At 39.6% G+C, this 9,171-nt stretch overlaps 1 non-coding gene across 1 annotated transcript; it reads left to right on the top strand.

Moving 5' to 3' along the window:
• Positions 1 to 885: 885 nt before the first annotated feature.
• Positions 886 to 957, top strand: Trnag-ucc. The gene has a single exon. It is a non-coding gene; the product is annotated as a tRNA-Gly (tRNA).
• Positions 958 to 9,171: the final 8,214 nt, after the last annotated feature.

The raw sequence follows: 9,171 nt of genomic DNA, 5'->3' as shown, positions 1-9,171 counted from the left end.
TTAATGATGCTGGTACTCCCATCAACCATTGGGACAAATGTCGTTTGGAGTGCTGTATCAACAAGTAAGAAGGGCCTTCTGTACAACCTGATTAACCTAGTTGTATGCCACACAGTTTTGAGGCTAAACACTAACATGTTATCAGACAGACATTTCCGTGCTGTCCAACGCAACTATATAAGAAAAAGAGAAAGCTGAAGAATGAGCTACCGCAGGGGTCTGTTCTCGCTCCAGGCCCGCCTAATATTGCTGCAGCAATAGTACGGTGATGACCTAGCTTTAGCTGCCAAACATGAAAGCTTGAAGTCAGCCACACTATTTTAATTGTGTAGTATGTATACGCTGAAAAATACATTTATGCTCTTCCTCTAAGCTCAGCTCAAACATTACTGAAAAACCGTAACCGTTTCCCAGCGTAATAAATATGAAAGACAGAATTTCTAGTAAACAAAAATGAAGAGACGCAGCCACTCACCCGCTTCGTGCTTCTTTGGCATACAGAGAAAAACATCACAACCATTCTTTTTTTTGTTTTAGTACACACAATCTAAGAAGAATGAAAACTGTTATAAAAAGAGTAAGCTCTTTACTGCGCAAGGAAGTTTCGAAAATTGTATTAGAGTGATAAAACACTGCTGCCAGATTAACGGTAGTTAAGACTTGACTAAATGTTTTGTGTCCACTAGCGTTTAGGTAATGTATCAATAAGGAACATTCTGGAACAATCTGTTACATGTGCGTTGTTATGTGGTACGAATCCCGAGAGATAAGATTTGCGACATTAGCTGCCAAGAAACACCCGGCATACTCCTGATCTCTGACTTGGCGGCGAAAGCAGAAGCAGCGTATCTGTCTATAACTCACAGCATCTACAATCCCCAGCGGGCGATGGTGGTGTAATGGTCAGCATAGTTGCCTTCCAAGCAGTTGATCCGGGTTCGATTCACGGCCATCGCATGTATTTTAATTACGCTGTCTTTAATTTAAAAAATCGGATACATGGAGACAATGAGACTCGTCTCTGTATCTGCATCGTACAAATAGATGATCCGGGTACGATTCCCGGCCATCGCAGATATTTTGATTACATTTTCCTTAACAAACAAAAAAAATCACGTACGTGAAGACGATGAGACTCTCGTCTGTGTAGCTCGATCGAATACGCACTAGAGACGTTTGAAAATTGTTTTGGGAAATATTATGTTACCCAAAAATAATGATTATTTACTCGTTCACAAAGATTAAAATCAGTTGCTGAAAAATTCTTCAATTAAATTCATCAGCATCTTTTGTCTGCTAAGAAATATTAATACAAATCTTTTTATACATTGACGTATAGTCGTGAAGTAAATGTGTTAAGTACTTCATTGATGATCCATAGCTTCTAACATACTTAAGTTAAATTCATTTTTAAACTACAGGTACCTGTCTATAGTTAAATCGATTACGAAGCTTACATGCAATTTACAAGCTCTGCATTAACAATTTCTGTTTAGAACTCAAATACAAAGCTTCACAGTTGCCTCCACATATGTTTCCGAGTGAGGTAGCTCACTGATTAGCACACTGGACTTGCATTCGGAAAGATGACGGTTCAAACCCTCGTCCGGCCATCGTGATTTAGGTATTTCGTGATTTCTCTAAATCGCTTATGGCAAATGCCGGGTGGTTTCTTTGAAAACGGCACGGCTAATTTTCCTCTTTTCCTTGCCCGATCCGAGATTTGTGCTCCGTCTCTAATGACAGCGTTGTCGACGGGGACGTTAAACACTACTCTCATCCTTCAACATGTTTTTATTGTATGGCTGTATTTAATTTCTAAATTTTTCGCTTTTTAACTGCTTTTCGTATTTAAGGTTGAATAACAAGTACACTGCTTTTGTCGAAACAACTGACTAGTGTCTGCAGGGGACATTAATTCTTAAAGGCCCCACACACGATCGATGGACCTCTAGGATCCGTCGCATGTGCGATCGATCGCATCGTAGGGCAAATCGCAGCTATCGGTCACTGATCGCTGGTGCATGGACAACCCAAACAATATGATGGCTCGCATGTATTTCGATCTTCCAGTAAGGCTGCCTGGCTCGTAAGCGGGTGTGTGGATATATAGCTGCGAACCTTTTCTCTATTTGCCAAGCGTGTGTGCAGTTTTGTTTCGTTTCTCTTTGCCCACGTTGTGTAAGAAATTTGCATTACAATTTATAGTTATCCAGGGATCACAAACTAATCTGAAAAGTGAAGTGGAAGCCAAAGTTGGCATTTACATTAAGAAAAAATATACCCTCCGATTTTGCAGTGATAAAAATTCTTAAACATATACTACAATGTAGAATTGATGGAGACTTCATAGTGATAGTGGTGATACCATGGGCTCCGTCTTACGATTTTGAGCTATTTGCGAATAATTATATGCATTATTAAAGTTTCTGAAGTCCCTTGTCAACTAAAATAATCTAATTCTCCGTCATTCAATCCATAAAAAGAGTTACAGTAATCGGTAGTGCTGCTATTGACAACATGCCAATAGAAACACCGAGTAGATTGTGTAATGTGTAAATACTTGCATTTAAATCATAAGACTAAAGAATAAAAAAAGAATTGAGGACTAGTAATCGTAAAACGAATTTTATTGGCACAGTTGGAATAGGTCTGCGTACACAACCTATTTGTCATCATTGAAAATGTAATATATTATGTAAAGTACTCTACTGTTACCAAAAAAAGCGAATCAAAACAAGTTTAATAAATTATAACTCTCGTTTATTTTAAATTTATGTTTCGCAGATATGTATGGAGATGTGGGAAGTTAACAGCAGCTGCTGCTAAAATAGCAGTTCATTTTCCGTAGCAGAACTTCTCGACACAGTGACGTTCACAATACTGATAAAAATTGACTGGCAAATCGCTCGTATGTTGCGTATCGAGGCGAGCGAACGATTGCAGGTGATATCGCATGCGAAGGATCTCTCGCTCGTGTGTGGGACCTTTTAGGCAACAAACATTATAAGCAAAGATACAATCAACTTTTACAAAATGTTCTGCACCAAACTTGTTTTTTAACGTTGAAATTACACTTTGTTCAATGGGCAAATTACGCGCGTTGTGTACAGTGTAATTTACAATGTTAAAAAAGGTGTTTGGTGTACAACATAAATGAAGAGTGTTGAGCGTGACACTTTCTCAACCAATGTCAAGACCTAACAGACTTCAACATCATGAAAATATAACATGAAATACTAAAATATTGTGTAGTTTAATTATTTATTTCACTTAATATTGTCCATTGTGTAAAGTGTAATTTCAACGTTGAAAAACAAGGTTGGTGCCTAACATTCTATGAAAGTTTATTGTATCTTTGATTATAGAGTTTGTTGCCTAAGAATTAGTGCCCCTGGTAGACGTTAGTCAGTTGCTTCCTGAAGATGGCCCAATAAGAAAAAAATTAGTTAGAGCTAACAACGTTTGTTACCTAAGAACTTGTGTCCTTTGCAAAAGGTGGTCAGCTGTTTCCTGAAGATGGTCTAATAAGCCGAAAACTAGTTAGAAATAAAAAAAAAATTAGTAGAACGAAAACGTACTTGTTATTCAAACTTAAGTATTGAATTGTTCTACCAAGAAGCAACGGGAGAATTCATGAACAAACTTCACATATTATTAAAGCTCAATTAGAACAATTTGTGAAGTGTGAAAAATTTTCTGACGTTTATTAAATGTGATACAAGGGAACCTTATGAACTGTTGCCCCTAGTTTCACACAAAGAAATGACAGATATAACACTTGTGGGAATTCCCTTTGGCGGACATGAATACCTGAACGATAGGTAGCGAACGAAGTTGCACGGCGGGAAGACACTTGGACTCGTATTCGGCACGAAGGTGATTCAGATCGCTGCCCAGATTAAGATTTTGTGTGGTTTCACTAAACCGCTTGAATCAGGGAACACAACTTTTCTTTTGAAAAGGACACAGACCATTAAAAAGTGATTGATCTAACGTATTTCAAAATTGTATGAAATGAAAAAACGAGGAGAAGACTCATAGCATGCCTAAGACGGTGAACCAAAAAAAGTGGTTAAGACTTCAGTGAGGTGACATGCATGTACTTCTAGTGAAGTCCTGATTTCTGTGATCGGAAGGATGTTTTACTCCAGCGAACAGCCCTCAGACGAAGTGGACACGTGAAAACAGTGGCTAATATACTTCGTCCACGGCCAATGGGGCAATAGGAGCATTAGATCGAATGGGGCAGCATGACAGACGTCTTGAAATGTAGCCTTTCGGTCTGCTGTAAAGATTATTAAACGTAAAAAGGGGCTGTCAAAAATGTATAGAGAAGTCATGGCCGAGTTTTACGCTCTTTTACCTAAAAGGCAGTCGTACTTGACCAAAAGATTATTCCACAGCCATAAATTTTACCTTAATCGACTCTGTAAAATTTTATACCTTACGTCAGTAAACCAGAAATTACAGAGTGATACGTAACGCACAGATGCTACCTTTTCCCAGTAACATCGTGATGGCAGATGGAAAGGAACTAGTAAAACGATGAGCTGTAAACTCACCGTGAAAGGAAATGAACAATTAGTCATGCAAAACAGCAGAAAACAACAGTAAATACTGCAATTAGAGTACGATATCTGGATATTCTCAAAGATCAACATTAAACAAAATATTTAAGTTTGCACATTAGCAATCGTGCACCACACAGATCTCAGCACGTCTGATTCTGTTGTCACAGTTAAATAAACGGATTGTGTCAATGGTAAAATAATATAAAAACTGCTACGTTAATGCCCATCTTATTCTGCCGGTGATTTATTCGAAGATATACCTTATTGACTTTTATAGGGAAGAAAAAAATCATTTTGAGAGCAAATTATGTAAGAGTTGTCATTAAGAATCAATCTTTCTTAATAAAGACGTAAGTTAAAATGTTCCCGTTCCTTTTCGTATGTAGAAAATTTGTCGTACAGCTGTAAGGCCAACTAGATTCCTTCGCGTCTGACAATGGTGGTTCACCTCCTGCCTCGCCTTTCGCTGTGTCATCGCAGGGCCGAGTGTAGGAACGTGGCCGACTGTAGGGACGTAGGGGGTGAAAGGGGTGGGGCGAGGGGGGGGGGGGGGAGGGAGGTGAACCGTATCGTCGAGTCACCGGTTGGTTTTTGCTGGCGGCAATTTCTAAATTAAATGGTTCCAAATACGAGGATAATCCCAAAAGTAAGGTCTCCTATTTTTTTATAATTACAGAACTCTTTGTGGCAGTTGGTCACACTGTTATGAAGAGTGCTTCACGCGCTCTGTGTAAACATGCGCACTCCGCGCTGAGGCGCTCAGTCTTGGCTTGGCAGCCGTTGAGACTGGAGCTCCCGTTGGATGTTACCGCCAAGTGCGAATTGAGCGCAGTTATTCGGTTTTTGAACGCAAACGGCACTGCGCCGATTGAAATCCACCGCCAATTGACGGAAGTGTATGGTGAGTCGTGCATGGATGCCAAAAATGTTCGTAAGTGGTGTAGCTGGTCGGACCGAAATTCACGTCGAACAAAGGAGCGGGAGACCGTCAATTTCTGAGGAGACAGTTTGGAAGGTTGAGCAAAGCATGCGTGAACATCGGCGGATCACCCTGGATGATCTCTGCACGTTGGTTCCTCAGGTTTCCCGAAGCACCGGTCACAGAATTTTAACGGAAACATTGAACTACCGGAAGGTGTGCGCAAGAGCGGTGCCACGCATGCTGAATGAGGACCACATGCGGCAACGAGTTGATGCTTCCCGCGCATTTCTTCAACCCCTTGCAGCCGAACAGGACAACTTTCTGGACTCAATTCTCACGGGTGACGAAACCTGGGCATACCACTTTACACCTGAGACCAAGCAACAATCACGCCAGTGGCGGCATTCTGTTTCGCCAAAGCCTCGGAGCTGGCGGCGAGCTTATATGACATGGGCATACAAATACTGCCACAGCGTCTACAAAAATGCATCGACAGAAATGGTGATTATGTCGAAAAATAGCTAAATGTTCAAGCTGTAAACTGATGTAAACCATTGTAGAAATAAACGGGTCTATGTACTTATAAAAAAATAGGAGGCCTTACTTATGGAATTACCCTCCTATTAAACAAGTCAAAGAATGTTTTGAATAAATTACAAAGTGTGAGAATAAGGCGTAAGTACAAATTATTAATAAAATCGTGTCTCTTACTGAAAATTATCTACGATACTGTGAAATAGACAACAAATAAAGCATTGGAATTAGTCACATTGGGTGCATCATTGAAAACAGCAAATCCTACTACCAGCGTGTTGCCACCTCAGTTTCTACCATGCACCTACGCAACTTTTGAAACGTACCTATATCATCTTGAAAACTCCTACACAAATTAAAACCTTCGAAATAAATAAAAATGACAACATAGGATGACTTAACAGTCCCTATACAGCAATCTTAAACACCTATAGCAGCATCGTCGAGAAAAACATTTTGTACTAAATAAATAAAGAATATGTGAAATACGCAATTAAGTGACATTTGCCATCCGATAGTCTTTTGAATCCGCACATTGTAATTAAGCGGGGCTTACACGTGGAAAAAAACGTGGCATCCTTCCCTCAGTCGCTCTCGTCTGCTTCTGCCATTAATACCATTTCCACTGCTCTCCTTTTTGCCATGGTCCTCTATATTAGTTTTTTCTTCTGTCTGTAACTGCTTTTAAGTTTTCCCTAACTCCATTTTCATTCTGCGTTGAAGCTATAATCAGAAGAATGATGCTGTAAAGGCATCAGAATCGCAGTTTCATTCCTTTGTTTGGCGAGGAAATTTACGATTTGTTTTCTGCGTCCACGTGTCGCTAGTCAGTGTTGAAAGATCATCTGTTCTGAGGCTGAAGCAATTCAGTAAAATAAGGTCGGAAAGTAGGACAGATGCAGACGCCATTATTAATTATAACATGGGCGAGATCTGTGATGCGCTGGTTGAAACAAGCGAGGACAAAAATAACGGAAAGAATGGTTGCACAAGAGGCTGGCAGTTTGGCAATCATTATTCATGATTTTACGTTCCTCTGTGCAATGGTGTTAGACTGTGATATATTACTCCATATTAACGTAGTCAGCAAAAACCAAAAAGTAGTACCACAGATACTTCGAAAGCTACTGGCTTACTCGAAAATACATCCAAGTATTTCACAAACTACAAAGAGGACCTGAAATTCCAAGATTACCCAATACACGCTAAGGAACTGGGAATCCAGCTCGATATAGAAAACTGGACTGCAAGTGATACAACACGGAGACGGAAGAAGAAACATTTCCAGTACGAGGCAGAAGATCAGAAAATTGAAGATCCAGAAATGCAGCACAAAACAGAATTTTACTATAAGGTACTGGATGTTACAACATTGTTCTCTGAGAGGCTTCAGCAGTAAAAAGTCACAATGAGCTTTTTGATTTCTATACTTTTTTTACATCAGTGAAGTTAAAGACATGTCCCCTGGCGTTCTAAGTGACAAGTGTTCCAAACTATGCGACAGTTTTAGCCATGGACAAGTTATGGACAACAGTCTCGTCAATTTTAAAGATTGACTTACATTGAGCTCAACATTGGTATAGCTTGGAACTCATACAGAGTGTATGCCTTTGTGTGCAACGTAGCTGTAGCTTTACAAATTCTGCTAACAGAACCGGTGACAGTGGTATTTGGAGAAGTTTTTCGAAGCTTAAACTGATTAAAACATCCCGGAGCTCAACAGTGAGCCATGAAGAACTCTCTGGACTGGCAACGATATTGACTGTACAAGACTTAACTGAATGTTTGGATTTCAACGAAGTCATATCGAAGTTCACTGATGCCAACGAAAGAAAAAATTTGGAATATAAAGTGAGTGTGTAAATATACGTTTATCATTAATTCAGAGTTTTGGTTTATTTATGTACGTTATGCACTTTCATTCATTTACTACACAAAAATTTGATCTAAGATATTCCTACATGTATGTTTCACATACTATTATCTGTTTAGAAGGCCCCCGGAGGAGACGACATTCGATCAGAACTACTGATATTCTTGAGGGAGGCAGTCGTGAGTTAAATTTTCCACCTGGTATGCAAGATGTACGGGACAAGCGAAATATCGTCATGCTTAAAGAAGAATGTAATAGTTCAAATTCCGAAGAAAGCAGGTGCTGATAGATGTGAAAAATAGATATCTATCAGTTTAAATAAGTCATTGTTGCAAAACGCTAACACGATTTATGTACAGAAGAATGGAAAAACCGGTAGAAGCCGATCTCGGGAAAGATCAGCTTGGGTTCCGGAGAAATATAGGAACTTGTGTAGCAATATTGACACTATGACTCATCTCAGAAGACAGATTGAGGAAAAGAAAACCTACGTTTATAGGTTTTGTGGGGTTGGAAAAAGCTTTTGACAATCTCGATTGGAGTACACTCCCTGAAATTCTGGTGTTAGCATGGGTAAAATACAGAGAGCGAAAGGTTATACATAACTTGTACAGAAACCAGATGGTAGTTATGAGAGCCGAGGGCACCTTCATGCAGGGGTTGAGAAGGGAGTAAGACTAGCTTATAGCCTACCCCGATGTTATTCAGTCGGTAGATAGAGCAAGCACTAAAGGAAATCGAAAAAAGTTTGGAGAAGGAATTAAAATTCAGGGAGAAGAAACAAAAACTTCGAGGTTTGTCGATGACACTGAAATTCTGGCAGAAACAACAGCAAAGGAGTTGGAAGAGCAGTTGAACAGAATGAACAGTGTTTTGAAAGGAAGATATAAGATGAACATCAACAAAAGCAAAACAAGGGTAATGGAATATAGCTGAATTAACTTGGGCGACGCAGAGGAAATCAGATTAAGACTTGGGCAGCAACATAACTGATTGTGGCCAAAGTAGGTAGGATATAAAATGTAAATCGGCAACGGCAAGAACAGCGTTTCTGAAGAAGAGAAATTTGTTAACGCCAAACACAGATTTAAGGGTTTGAAATTCTTTTCTGTATTATTCATTTTCATGGAATGAAGCTAATAAAAATCAGCTGCACGTCAGAATATATACTATACAAACTACCACAGGGTACACGACGAGAATACTCCGTACCGTTACCAGTCTTTCCCCTTCCTCTTCCACTCGCAGATGGTGCGAGAGAAAAACGA

The sequence above is a fragment of the Schistocerca americana genome, chromosome 6 (genome assembly GCF_021461395.2).
Source record: "Schistocerca americana isolate TAMUIC-IGC-003095 chromosome 6, iqSchAmer2.1, whole genome shotgun sequence".
NCBI lineage: Eukaryota > Metazoa > Arthropoda > Insecta > Orthoptera > Acrididae > Schistocerca > Schistocerca americana.
Note: the sequence above shows the minus strand (reverse complement) of the source record. Positions and strands in the feature narration are given on the sequence as shown.